The sequence below is a fragment of the Antechinus flavipes genome, chromosome 1 (assembly GCF_016432865.1).
Source record: "Antechinus flavipes isolate AdamAnt ecotype Samford, QLD, Australia chromosome 1, AdamAnt_v2, whole genome shotgun sequence".
NCBI lineage: Eukaryota > Metazoa > Chordata > Mammalia > Dasyuromorphia > Dasyuridae > Antechinus > Antechinus flavipes.
This window is the reverse complement of record NC_067398.1, coordinates 585,068,716-585,081,559: the sequence shown is the minus strand read 5'-3', so window position 1 is coordinate 585,081,559 and position 12,844 is coordinate 585,068,716. Positions and strand designations below refer to the sequence as shown.

At 36.6% G+C, this 12,844-nt stretch overlaps 1 protein-coding gene and 1 pseudogene across 2 annotated transcripts in view; both read right to left on the bottom strand.

The window, feature by feature from the left end:
- The window catches only part of VPS13B (vacuolar protein sorting 13 homolog B), a 1,012,351-nt gene that overhangs the window by 84,556 nt on the left and 914,951 nt on the right, over positions 1-12,844 (bottom strand). The gene's annotated exons all lie outside the window — the stretch shown is intronic.
- Positions 1,645-2,355, bottom strand: LOC127545962 (protein C1orf43-like; annotated as a pseudogene).

Sequence of the window (12,844 nt, the reverse complement as noted above, 5' to 3'; positions counted from 1 at the left end):
GAAGTCGGGCACACTGATTTTTCCAGAAACTTTCTATTTCTACTTATAGGAAAAAAAAAAAATTAAGAAAGGGAACAAATGTTGATCTAAAGAGAAGTGGGTTAACACAAGATAATTATAGTTACTTCTAAATAATGAATACTTAATATTTCCCTGTTTTTTACATGTACTAGATTACACAGTGATGATAGAGCAGTTTTTTTTAATTAACAGTGAAAACAGTGATTAGCTTAATTCTAGAACTGACAGTTTAAATTGTCTCTTGCTCTATACAAACATAAGTTGAAAAGTGAAAAATTCACTCATGGGGGATTGTTTGACCTAACTGGCAGGTTGTTTTGCTTATACATTGATATATCCAATTGGTCTCTGGTGGGTAAACCTTAAAATTATCATGTGGAGAAAGATGAGAGGAAATGTTAGGGTATTCTGGAAGGAAAGGTAAATATATAGGTCACTTTGAGAGATGGTTAGACATAAATAGAAGGGGAATGGTAAGGTAGGGTGATGGTGTTTGGGGGAAAGGTTAACTTATTCGATTAGATAAATCCTAATCAGTCATTACCACCCATGTTCTAGCATGACAATAACCTTCTGAGGCTGGTTCCTCCTCTCCTGAGCTGAATTAGAAAGAAGAAGGAAATCTGAGTTGGTTAAAGATAGGGGAAGGAACCTAGAGAAGTTAGATGGTGGGGGTGTAGTCCCCTTGGTAATGGGAAGAGCCTACTAGTCCAAAAAAAAAAAAAAAAAAAAAAGGCAATTCTGGGACTTAAAACCTATGTGACTAGCAGAACTAGAGACAGCTCTGCCACTTATATTATTTATATATAATAAAAGATTACAAGGTTAGAGTAGAAAGAACACATTCAATTTGAGCCAGGACAGAAACAAAGAGTACATGCTAAACAGATATAGTGGACATAGATCCCCTTTAGTAAAGAACAGCCTTTACATAGACTATAAAAGTCATGAATGTAAGGATAACTTATAATATCCTTTTTTTTTTTTTAAAGTTTTAAGCTGTTTCATTAAATAACCAGTATATAAAGTCATACCAGCGCAGTGACTTATTGGAATATGGAATTAGTGCTTATATCACAATCTTTTCCCTCAGCCTTGTCTTGATCGAGAAGAGAAGGGCAAGGCAGTGCACTAAATACAAAACAAATCTCAACAGGGCTTGGTTTCAGTATAACATCCTAGCTCTGTCCTTTTCACTCCAAACTTTAAATGACATGTGTTAGAGTCTCCTCCACATGGGTAGGATGGGACTTGGTGGTTTCCATTTCTAACATCATAAGTGCCCCTCCTCCATTCCATTAACCTATTTAGGATAAAACCGACTTTGGGAGAGAGCAAAAAATAACCATAAGCAAAAACAGGTTGGGGTAAAGAGGAAGTGACATACATGGATAGAGGAAAAATATGTGAATTCAACTCCATAAAAAGCTATTTGAAGGGAAAGAGGGTCTCAGGGAACGTAAGTTCTACAAGAGACCAGAGGGATAAGCTAAGGAAGGATCTCCCAGCACCCATTTCAGGAATTCTGGGAATAATGATATCAGTGCTGTCCAGTGCTACTTATGTTTCTTGCCCTGGAACATTTCCTGGGTACTGAGACTGGATTCTCCTACTGGAACCATGTTAGCTGTGGCTGTCCCCAAATTCAGTCAGAGTGTAGTTATCCTTAAAACTCTTCAGCTCCAGGAAGCCCTTGGCTCTTTTATTCTTCTGGCTGGAGGCAGATAAATGACCTGAAGAGGGAGGGAACTTCAGGAGACTGTGTTAGATCCTGCCTGGAGAATGCTGACTGGAGCTGCCACGGGGAGCTCCCACCATGGGCTCTGACAGTGGCATTCAGTTCACTCAGTGCTTCCTGTTAAGTGTCAATATTCCACATCCAGCTGTCTCATGGCCATCTATCAGGGTATCAATGAGAGCTTTGCAGATACTCTTGAAGGGGGTTCTTGTGTTTCAAAGCTCCAGCAGAAGTTCTTGACCATCAGGGAACGAATATTCCGGCCTTCTGAATGGAACAGGATTGACCCTTATCAGAGGCACAAATGGCATCCAATGCTTTCATCCTGTTGTAGTAGTTGTTGTAGTGTTGATTTCCCAGTATTTCTAGCTGCAAGTCTAGTGTCATTCTCTTTAAGAAGTTGGGGTTCATACTTTATATACTGGACCCTAGATAGTGGGATGTCAATCATCTGATTTTGGGAACTTTGTGCCCCCCGGAGACGGGAAGGCCTCTTTGAGACTTCATAGCAAACTCCATGATCTGCCTCTTCACAAAAATGAACAGCAGCACGAATCCCAAATTACCATAGGCCATACCAGTACAATGGTTACTCCTGACAGTCAGTTCCTGCTGGACCCATGGCCTCCCTCCAGATTCATTAGCTGGGCTCCTTGGTGCTCCTTGGCCATTTCCTTATGGAGGAGGCAAAAGCCAAGCCCTGTTAGAAAACATGGCAGCTGGGGCTATTGGGGTGGGGAGAAACTGAGTATGAGAAGAGAAAAAGGATGGAGGGAAGCATGAGAGTTCCTCTTCTCCTTTGGCCTAATATTCCTTTTTTTTTTTTAATTGCATTTTCATATTTTAAAATTTATGGAATTAGTTATTAATTAATTTTAAGAGTTCTTGGTGTTGCTCTGTTTGCCCTTTCTTAAATCTTTGCAAGGGAGTAGTTCTGAGTACTCAATTTAGTTTTAATGACACCAATGGGATGTCATATACTATTAGAAACTTCCATGCAAATGCATTCCATCAGCTTTCTTTCAGTCCATGATTTCTTCTTTTTCTTTCACAAAACTTTCCCTTCAACTAGCCATTAACTTTGTATCCACCTTTGGTTTGGGAAATTTCCTGTGGCAGGGAGTTTTTAGACTTCTTTAGCACCCTGACAAATGCAAGCCTTTGCAAAGGTATAGTTGAAGGTCAATCAATACATATTTCTTATATGCTTATAATATTCCATATCTTCTTTTGTGTATGGTGAAGGGAATGGTGGGAGAGGAGAATGATTCTTATTAAAATTAAATATGTGTTTGGGGAATCCCTGTAATCTCAATAAAATTCCAACAATTTGGTTGTAGGAAGAAGGGATGGTATGTCACACTGAAATCTACAATTAATCTTCAAAGAATGTTTTAATAGATTGTTTTTGTTACTATTCGTATTGAGTATTTATTTATGCTATTAATGAAAAGGCAGCAAGATAGGAGTTTTTCCTTTGCCATTTTCTATCAAATGAGTTGATGAATAGCATACTACAATTATGGTTGCTTAAAGGTCAGTCAAAATGGGATCTAAATGGAGGTAGTATTTTACAGTTTGATTTCCCAGGGGCTGTCAAGCTGATTAAAGATCACATAATGCATGAATGTGATGAAGATCATGATGGGTAGTATAGTGTAGTGGAAAGAACACTGTGTTTGGAGTCAGATAACTTGGGTTCCAATCTGAACTTGGCAATGTACCATCTGTGTGATCTCTTGGGGTTTCATATATATTTTATATAAGGGAGTTGGAATAGAGGACCTTTAAACCACCTTCCACTTCTAAATCCTAATACTTAAGATAGTGAAATCTTCTGAGTTTGAAATCTTGAAACTCAGATATATTCAGTTTTTTTAAAAGGCCCAGCAAATAATTGCAAAAACAAGAAAAACCATATCCCCAAAAGCTTGAACATAGTATACCAATTCAATTGTTCCCTAGTATAATATTCTTCATGCAGTAAAGTTTAATTTATGGTCCAATAAAGGACTTTAAAAAACATACCCTAAGATTAAATCAAGCCCTTTTGTGAACTTCTTTTAATTTATTCCCATTCAACATTTTGATTAGAGTAATTATAATAATTTTCTCTAATTTTTAATTAGCAAAAGGAAATCAAGACGTTAATAGATATGTGTATAAAAGAAATCCAAGCTTCTTGGAGTTATTTATTTTTATTTAACTGAACTGCCTTGCCATACTAAGAAAACATTTTTGTAAAGGTTAAATAAAGTATTTCATGGCAACCGCTGCTTCTTAGTGCCTGTATAACAAGAAACATGAGCCAGCCTAAATTGTGCAAGTTGGCTTTCTTTCCCAGTAAGAGAATGTGGTATCTAAGACCTTGTCCTAACTCATTTTATCCCCAAGTGTAAGTCAGACAAGTCAAGTATGAAATAATGCCTGGAGGGAAGTCCCTGACTCCAAAAAGTATGGATTATTTCACATTTATCTTAAAATCTGCTCTCATAGTTCTTAAAATTCACTAACTTGGCAAGTTGGAATTATCATGAGAAATGAAATAATTTCATAACTATGAAGTCATCTAGCATTCCATGAATCTGACACTTACAGGGCTTGTCGATGGCTTGGGCACTATTCTGACCTTTAGATAATAAGCTGTTAAATGTTGACTTCAGCCTGGAAACAATTAAAAAGTGCCCCAGCACTCCTAACAGGACACTGTCACAAATGAATTTGGTGTTATCACTATCCACACTTATTTTAAGAGTTCATGATGGAAGACAACTGCCTTCTGTGAATTGAAGTCTCTACAGCATTTTAATCCAAACTACTCATATTATCTAAAAATGGCAACCAAAAGAAAAAAAAATAAGAAAAATCATGTTTTAACTATTTAGCTGCATCTCTTTCTTAAAACTAATATATTAAGAGTCACAGTTAAATTATTCCAGCCAACTAACTTTGTGCTTGGATGTCAGTATTTCACATTTGCTGAGCAAACTGGGTTATGAAAAAGACTTTGAGGGGCTTCTAAAAAGCTTGAGGAATCCTTAGTACTCTTTCCTTCAAAGCTGTATTTTAAGAATGAAAAGGGAGAGGGGCAGAGGAAGCATTTGTGGTATCAGCAGTTATGCCTCAGGGTGCTTTACTGTGGAAATCATCCACAGCCATTTATGTCATGTGGCCTCACAGGGAATTATGGATACTGGGAATAATTATCTAGTTTATTTAAGATGAAATTTCCCACCCGGAACTTTCTTTCAAAAAACTTTTGGGGTCTTTAATAGGCCAAATGACAAGCAATTTCCACAGGGAAATAATGATACTTATTTTAAAATTAAAATAGAAGCGGGGAAAAGGTATTAAATTCACAGACTTTAAAAACTGGAAGAGACCCCTGTTTTCCTCTTTCATAAGCATCTTGAAGTGACCCATTGTACTTTTGGATACTTCTGATTGTTAGGCAGTTTCTGCTTTAATTGGGTCAAAATTAACTTCCTATTAACTTCTATACAGCAATCATAGTTCTGTGCTAATCTTCTCATCTCCCAACTACTAAGAAATAGTTATCATTCAATATGTGCAATGTTCCAGAGGGAGGAAGAACCAGGACAAAAAATGATGAAGCTGTCATCTCTAGTCCTGGAGACTTTTTCTGTCCTATGACTAGTAGTTTTGTTTTGTTTTGGACTACCATACCATGATTTGGGCTCATACTTAGTTGCAGCCCACTAAAAACCTCCAGATTTCTTTCAGATGAACTTGTTTAACTCTGCTTATTCCCTTTTTATTTATGAAATTAAGTTTTTTGGACTCAAATCTAAAACTTTATATTTATCCTTATTAAATTTTATCTTATGAAGTTTCGACAACATTCTAGTCTACTGAAATTTCTGAGATATCTGACCTAGGCAAAAATAAATTTAATATACCTCCTTTAGGGGGAGAAGGGAAAAGGAGGAATAAGCATTTATATAGCATCTAAAATGTGTCAGGCACTGTTCTAAGAGCTTTATCAATATTTTCTCATTTGATTCTCACAAAACCCCTGGGAGATAGGTGCTGTTATCATTCCTATTTCAAAAATGAGGAATCTGAGGCTTATTTACAAAAGGTAAGTAACTTGCCCAAGATCACACAGCTTCTAAGTGTCAGAGGCCACATCTAAACTCAGCTCTTCTCTCACTGGGCCAGGCCAGCCCATTCAAATATCTGAAGAGAGCACTCATGTATCATGGGGCAGCTAGTTGGTACAGGGCATAGAATACTAAGTCTGGAATCAAGAAGATCTGAGTTCAAATCTGGACTTCAAATCAGATACTTACTAGCTTGGTGACCCTGGTCTGGCCACTTAACTCTGCTTGCCTCAATTTCCTCATCTGTAAAATGAGCAGGAGAAGGAAATGGACAACCACATCAGTATCTCTGCCAAGAAAACCCCAGATGGGGTCACAAAAGAGTTGGACACAACTGAAAGGAATGAATGAAAGTATCACTTAAGTTTTCTATTTTCTGGGGTAAACATTCCCAGTTCCTTCTATAAATAGTCCCATGGCACAGTTGCCCGTCCTGTGCCCTTTTTCTACTATATATACTCAAATTTATGATGAGGTAGACAAAGAATTAGATTGGAAGTCATAAAGACCTGGTTTCAAATATGACCTCAGATATTTAGTAGTTATGCAACTATGGGCAAGTCACACAGTCTCTCTCTATAAAATGAGGATTACATGAGATAGGACTGTTGAGGATTATATAACACTCTGTAAAGAGGGCTTTACAAATCTTAAAGTGCTTTAAGAATGTTATTTATCATCATTCTCTCCATGATCATCATTATGATTGTTAATATGCTTCCTAAAATATGGCATCTACATGAGATTTCAATTTTCTAGATGTGGTCATACCAGAAAAAAAAAGTACAGTGAACCCATCATTGCCCAAGCTCTATCCATATTGACACAGATTCATTAGTCACCTTTATTCTGCTCTGGTCTTTCAACTAGATCAAAATTCACTTAAATTTACAACATCTAGACTCAGTTGTTCCATTTTATGTCCAAGGACAAGATCTGACTTTGTAAAATGCCTGCTGAAATAGAGATATACTCAATAGGGATATAGTATTCCCTTAATCTATCAATCTAATAAAATGAAATGAAATACTCCTGGCATGATGATGACAACAACTACTACTACTATAACTTTTTTTTTTTTTTGGCTGGCAATTGGGATTAAGTGACTTGTTCAGGGTCAGATAACTAACATCAAATGTCTGGGGCCAGATTTGAATTCAGGTTCTCTTGACTCCAGGGCTGGTGCTCTACCCACTTATACCATAACCTAGCTGCTCCATGACTATTTATTAATAAACTCAAAGGATTATTAATTCTCCTTTCCAAGGGCTCACAAATGATCCCCTCCAGGATAGAATCTGAGATTTTCTAGGAATTGGTATCTAATTTACTAGCATCTAGGTGCTCTCATACTCTATCTTTACTTACTGAGGGTTTCAAATACCTATTAGTCATTTTAAAGCAAACATATAAACTATTATACTGTTTCAGAAACTGTACAATCCTTCCCAGTCTGAACATAATTTTCCTTCATAGAGAAAAAAGAAGCAAAAAAGATATGTGCCCCTCCTAATTATCTCCAATTTATCCTGTGTATACCTGGAACACAACATATCTGTTTGTATGCTGTCTCCCCCCATTACCCTGTGAAATCCTTGAGAGCAAGGACTACCTTTTGCCTATCTTTGTATCCCTTAACATGATGCCTGGCATCTAAAAAAGTTGTAATAAATGCTTACTGACTTGATTCCCTGTTACTTGATATTATTTTTCAATTTACCTTAAGTAGGGGTAATGCTCCTTTATTTTCTTGTCCCAAATATGCCTAAAAAACCTAACCCTTTTTTGTTTCTTCTTCACTCTCCAATCATTCTTCCACCTAACAGACCCTCAAATGCTTGAGAACAAAGCTATCATTTCCCACATGAGTCTTCTCTATTGTTCTCCATGTGACATTCTCTCAGGGCCCTTTGTGTGCTCTCTATCAATGTTCTTCTTAAACCATGGTGCCCAGAAAGAAACTCAGGGCCCCAAATGAGATCAGAGGGCAGAGTAAAGTTGGACTGTCAGTCAGTCAATTAGCAATTTATTTGCCAAGTCTTGTTGCTGTTAAGTTCTGGGGATACATGAAAGGTAGGGGAAAAAAAGAGTCCTTGCTCTCAATGAGCTCACAGTATAACAAGGAAGACAACATGCAAACAACTATGTACAGACCAAATAAGAACTATATAGGATAAATGAGATAATCATCAAAGGGAAAGCATTAGCATCAAGGGGAACTGGGAAAGGCTACTTTCAAAAGGTGAGAATGCCTGAGATAATGAAGGAATTAAAGGACCTGGGAAAAAGAGGAGGTGGAAATGAGGAGGAAGAGTGTTCTGGGCCTTGTGAGCAGCTAATGGAAAAAGATGGGAGGAAGCCAATGTCACAGAGTATATGGAAAGGGATAAGCCCTAAATAAGACAGGAAAAATAGGAAGGGACCAGGTGATGAAAATGTTTAAGAACAAAACTGAAAATTTAATGTTTGATTCTGAAGGTAAGGGGGAGCAACTGGAGTGGAATGGGGATGGGAAGGGTGATGCAGACCTGCAATTTAAGAAGATCAGTTTGATTGATAAGTGGAGGATAGACAGGAATGTGGAGACTATTTCTGAAAATCACACCTCTCTCAATGAAGCCCAACATTGCATTAGCTTTTTGGGCCCCCATGTGTCAATGATTATTTATATAGATCCTACAGTCCTTTAAAACTCTCAGGTTTTTTTCTTCAGAAAACTTATTCTCTATCCATGCTTCTCTCATCTTATACTTCTGAAACTAATTTTTTTTTATCAATTTATTCTCACTGAATTTCACCTAATTATGAGATTCATCCTGATGCCCTATTCTGTCAAGTTGCTTCTGACTCTATCATCGCTTTCAAAGCTTCATGTCATTTGCATGTCTGATAAGCATATCACTTATGCTTTTATGCAAATCACTGATAAAAATATTAAACAGTACAGAGACAAACACAAATCCCTGCATTATGACCCTGGAGATCTTCTGCCACAAGGGCAGTGAACCATTAACAATGATTATTGAAATTTGACCAGCCAATAAATTATTTCCATCTTCTCCCAGAAGAATAGTCTGAGATACTTTATCAAGAAATTTGCCAAAATCTGGATAAACTATACATACATACGTATGTGTATCTATCTAATTATCTATCTATATGTAATTTTCTTTCTTTACTAGCATCTTATCAAAAAAGATACTAGACTAATCTGGCAAGATCTATTCTTAATGGAGCCACATAATCAGTTTCTATTTTTATATGTCTGACAACCATTTCTTTTATTATCTATTTTAGATTTGTTCCAGGAATTGAATTCAAGGTCTAAAGTTTACTATGGTCTCTCTTTTTGAAAAATGGAACATTTAGTCTTCACCAATGTTGTGGCATCTCTCCCATTTTCCCTGATCCATTGCTGTCACTGACAGTTGCTTAGCAATCATATCTGCCAATTTTTTCTTCAGGATCTAAGGCTTTAGTTTATCTGGAGTGAGTGACTTGAATTCATCAAGGACAATTAGATGCTCTTTTAATATTTTCTTACTTATCTTTGTTATCAATCCCCCTTAGTCATTTTTGTTCTTTCATTTCCAGTGTAAAACCCATTCTACTTTGCAGAAAAAATAAAAAATAAAATTAAAATGAAGTGAACTTCTTTGTTGGTTATTAGCATCCTAAACAAAAGTCCCATCCCATCTTTGATCCTCTTTCCCCTTAAAAGATAGCTTAAAAAAACCAAAAAACCAAAATAAGGTCAATTCCCTTTTTTACAATTATTCTTCGCTTTCTTTGCTAGCTTTGGCTTATTAGGAGCTTTAAGAGTCCTCACTATTTTTATAGGACCATCCTCTGCTCTTAAACTCATCTTTTGTTACCTACTTATGCTACTAGTTTCTGTATATTTTTTAAAAAAATTTAAAATGGTTGATGAGTTCTTTTTGAATTTACATTCAAATTTTTTCCCCTATTTTTCCCATCTTCAGAATTTCATGCTTGAGTTATCTCCCATTTCTCTTGGACTATTTCAAAAATATTTTATTCCATGGAATCCTACCTATTTTTCCTCTAAACTTTTTGAAACATACTAGCCCAAAGCCAAGGTTGCATATCAGACTACACCAGATTTCTTTTCCTCTTTCATGAACTCTAAGGTAAAATAATCACTTTCCTCAATCACCCACTTCAAGTCACTAGTTCATCCTTGGTAGTAAGAATCATATTCAGAAGATAATTTGTCCCATTGCTTCCTCCACCTATTGAAGGATGAAATTTTCATTATGATAAGTCAAGGAGTTATTAATTGCCACATTTTTGGCAGACAGAGAAAACTCTAGCAGATGTCTAGATAATTGAAGTCCCCTAGCACTACTGAATCATGCTTTGCAGTAGATTTGTAATGTTTCCTCAGCTCTTCTATTTCCTCTTTCTGTCTGGGTGGACTACAATATAGCTCAGTGACAAAAACACTTCTGTTTTTTTCTCTTTTGACCTTCAACCAAATACTCAAACATATTTCTCCTTCTGGTTCCTGATTTTAGTCTCATGAGTATACTGAAAGCCTCCTTACCCTGGAAGTTCACTTCACCCTTAGATTTCCCATGTTGGAAATATTCTCTATCCCTTTGGTTTCTCCTGCTAATTAGCTGGTTATTCTAAAAATCATTATTTTAAGAAAAACACTCAGCCCTGAAATGTCTTCATTCTTTTTCTGGCTCTAGTCCCGATTCTCTGACCTTTCTCTACCTGATGGCAAGTGAAAACATTCTCTCTCATTCTTTCTCCCTCTTCTCCTCCCTCCCCCCACCTTTTTCTTTTTTCTTTTTCTAGTGCTTTGCAGTATCTGGTACATAGGAAGTACTTAAAATTCCTGTTGACTTGTGTATTGACACTTGAGACATGGATTTTATTACTGAATCCTTTCTTTGATGTATCTCCCTTAAGTTTACAGGGGTATCAAATGCTATTCTTCCTTCTTTGTGACTACTCTTAATGGGAATCTAACTTGGGGTATATGCAGAAGCGGGGTTCTTCCTCCATCATTTTTAGTTTAAGGCTCTTTTGATTAGAGTTGTAAGTCACTCAGCAAATACATTCTTACCAAACCATACTAAGTATACAACATCTCTGAGGAATTTGTTGTAAAAAATTGTAAGGTGATCCAAAAACATAGCTAACACTTTCTTAAATAGAATGTTCACTTCCCAAATTAATTTTTATCATTTGTATCCTTTGTTTCAGTGGGGAAAAACTGAGGAAAACATAACCTGTGCTCTTGTAGTCTTCTTGCTTGAGACTTCCTAAGTATTGTTAATACTTTTTAGGTTCCTTCTGGAAGTATTATTTGTACTCACATGAATTCCTGGAAGTCAATAGTTGTCATCAAGTTTTGACAAGTCTTAGAAGTTTCTCTGTCTTATTTTGGCTACATGTCCCAGAATCTTTCTATTATTATCAGGTCAAAAATAGTTGCCTCAGTGTGTCTAAGAAATGAATCACTAACTACTGCTCCTCTTCTTTTTTTCCTCTGCTCCTTACCTGAAGACTTCTGTGGCTTTAGGAACAAGCAGTTCATTCTTCCTCTGAGCATCCAGCTCTCTTTTCTCTAGAGAAAGTTTCAAAGTCCTTAATCATACAGGTGCCTTTTCCCTTTCTTATCTCCTTCATGTAACACTTCCTTTATCTATCACGCTAACACAGCTAAAGTCTCCCTCTCTCAACCTCAGAACTCTTCTTTTTCTTGCTGAAACTTTCCTTGTGTTTCCTTTAGGAAACTTTTATCCTTTTTAAGAACCGGGAGTGTGGAAAGGCATTCTTCTGGTCTCTTCTCTGTCTCCTTCTGGAGGTAGGTCAGCTTATACTTAAAACACAGATAACATCACTGGGATTTTTTATTCTCTTATTGGGCATAAAACCCTTGAGCTTGATGAGATACTGTAGTATTAAGTACACAATTTACCAATGTAAAATACAAATAGAAGTAAAAGGCTTAGCTGGGAATAAAAAGGGATGATGAGTAAAGAAAAGCAATCACAGCCTCACAACTTTTCTGGATCTTAGTTTACTTTCTTTTAAAATAAAAAAGCATTGCATCACGAGATCTCTATGGTTTCTTGTAGCTTTTCCTACTTCTGAAGCTATGAATGTGACTTTATCCCTCTCCTTGAAGTAGTATCTCAGATTTCAGAGGGAGCAATATGTTTGAGGGTAAGGTTTTCAAGAGTAGGGATTACTTCACTCTTTGTACTTAAGACATCAGTGCCAGTACAACACTGGGCTATAATAGGCATTTAATAAATGCCTACAAACTGATTGATAACAAGTAAGGAATTGACCAAAACTATCATGAAAACAATTTTCCCTTTTGAGCTTCATTTGCAACCTAAAAGAACTTTCTATCCTTTAAGAAGTCAAAGTGAATACAAATGATTCTAGCAATCCCCTTGATGCTAATATTAACACTTTAAGGGAGGGAGGCAAAGTGCTTGGGCCAGGATGTTGCATTAACTCCCCCCTTCCCCAAACCATAACCAACTCTTCCTGACTCCTGCTCATACCCCCACCCCATCCAATTACTGACTAATGGAAGATAGCTCGGCAACATTTCAACAGAGACTCCATCTACAGAATATTTTAGATAAAAATCCTTGCCAGATGGTCTGAAGAAGTGTTTGCCTCTGCTGATTTTGGCCATCTTAATGTCAGTAACAATAAAAAGAAGCTTGTTACTGCCACTGGGGAGCAAAGGCATAAATTCCTTTCTCCACAACTGAATTACTGGTTGTGGACAGCTGTGACCTATACAATAATAAGGATGATACTGTAGCTTTCTGGGAAAGTATTTCCATAATTTTTAGAAGAAAATATTTATGGTAAACTTTACATATAATAGGTTGTTTTTTTTTTAAAGGCCCAGGTTATATAATTTTACCAGTTGTGGTATAGGTCTATAGCCTATGATAAA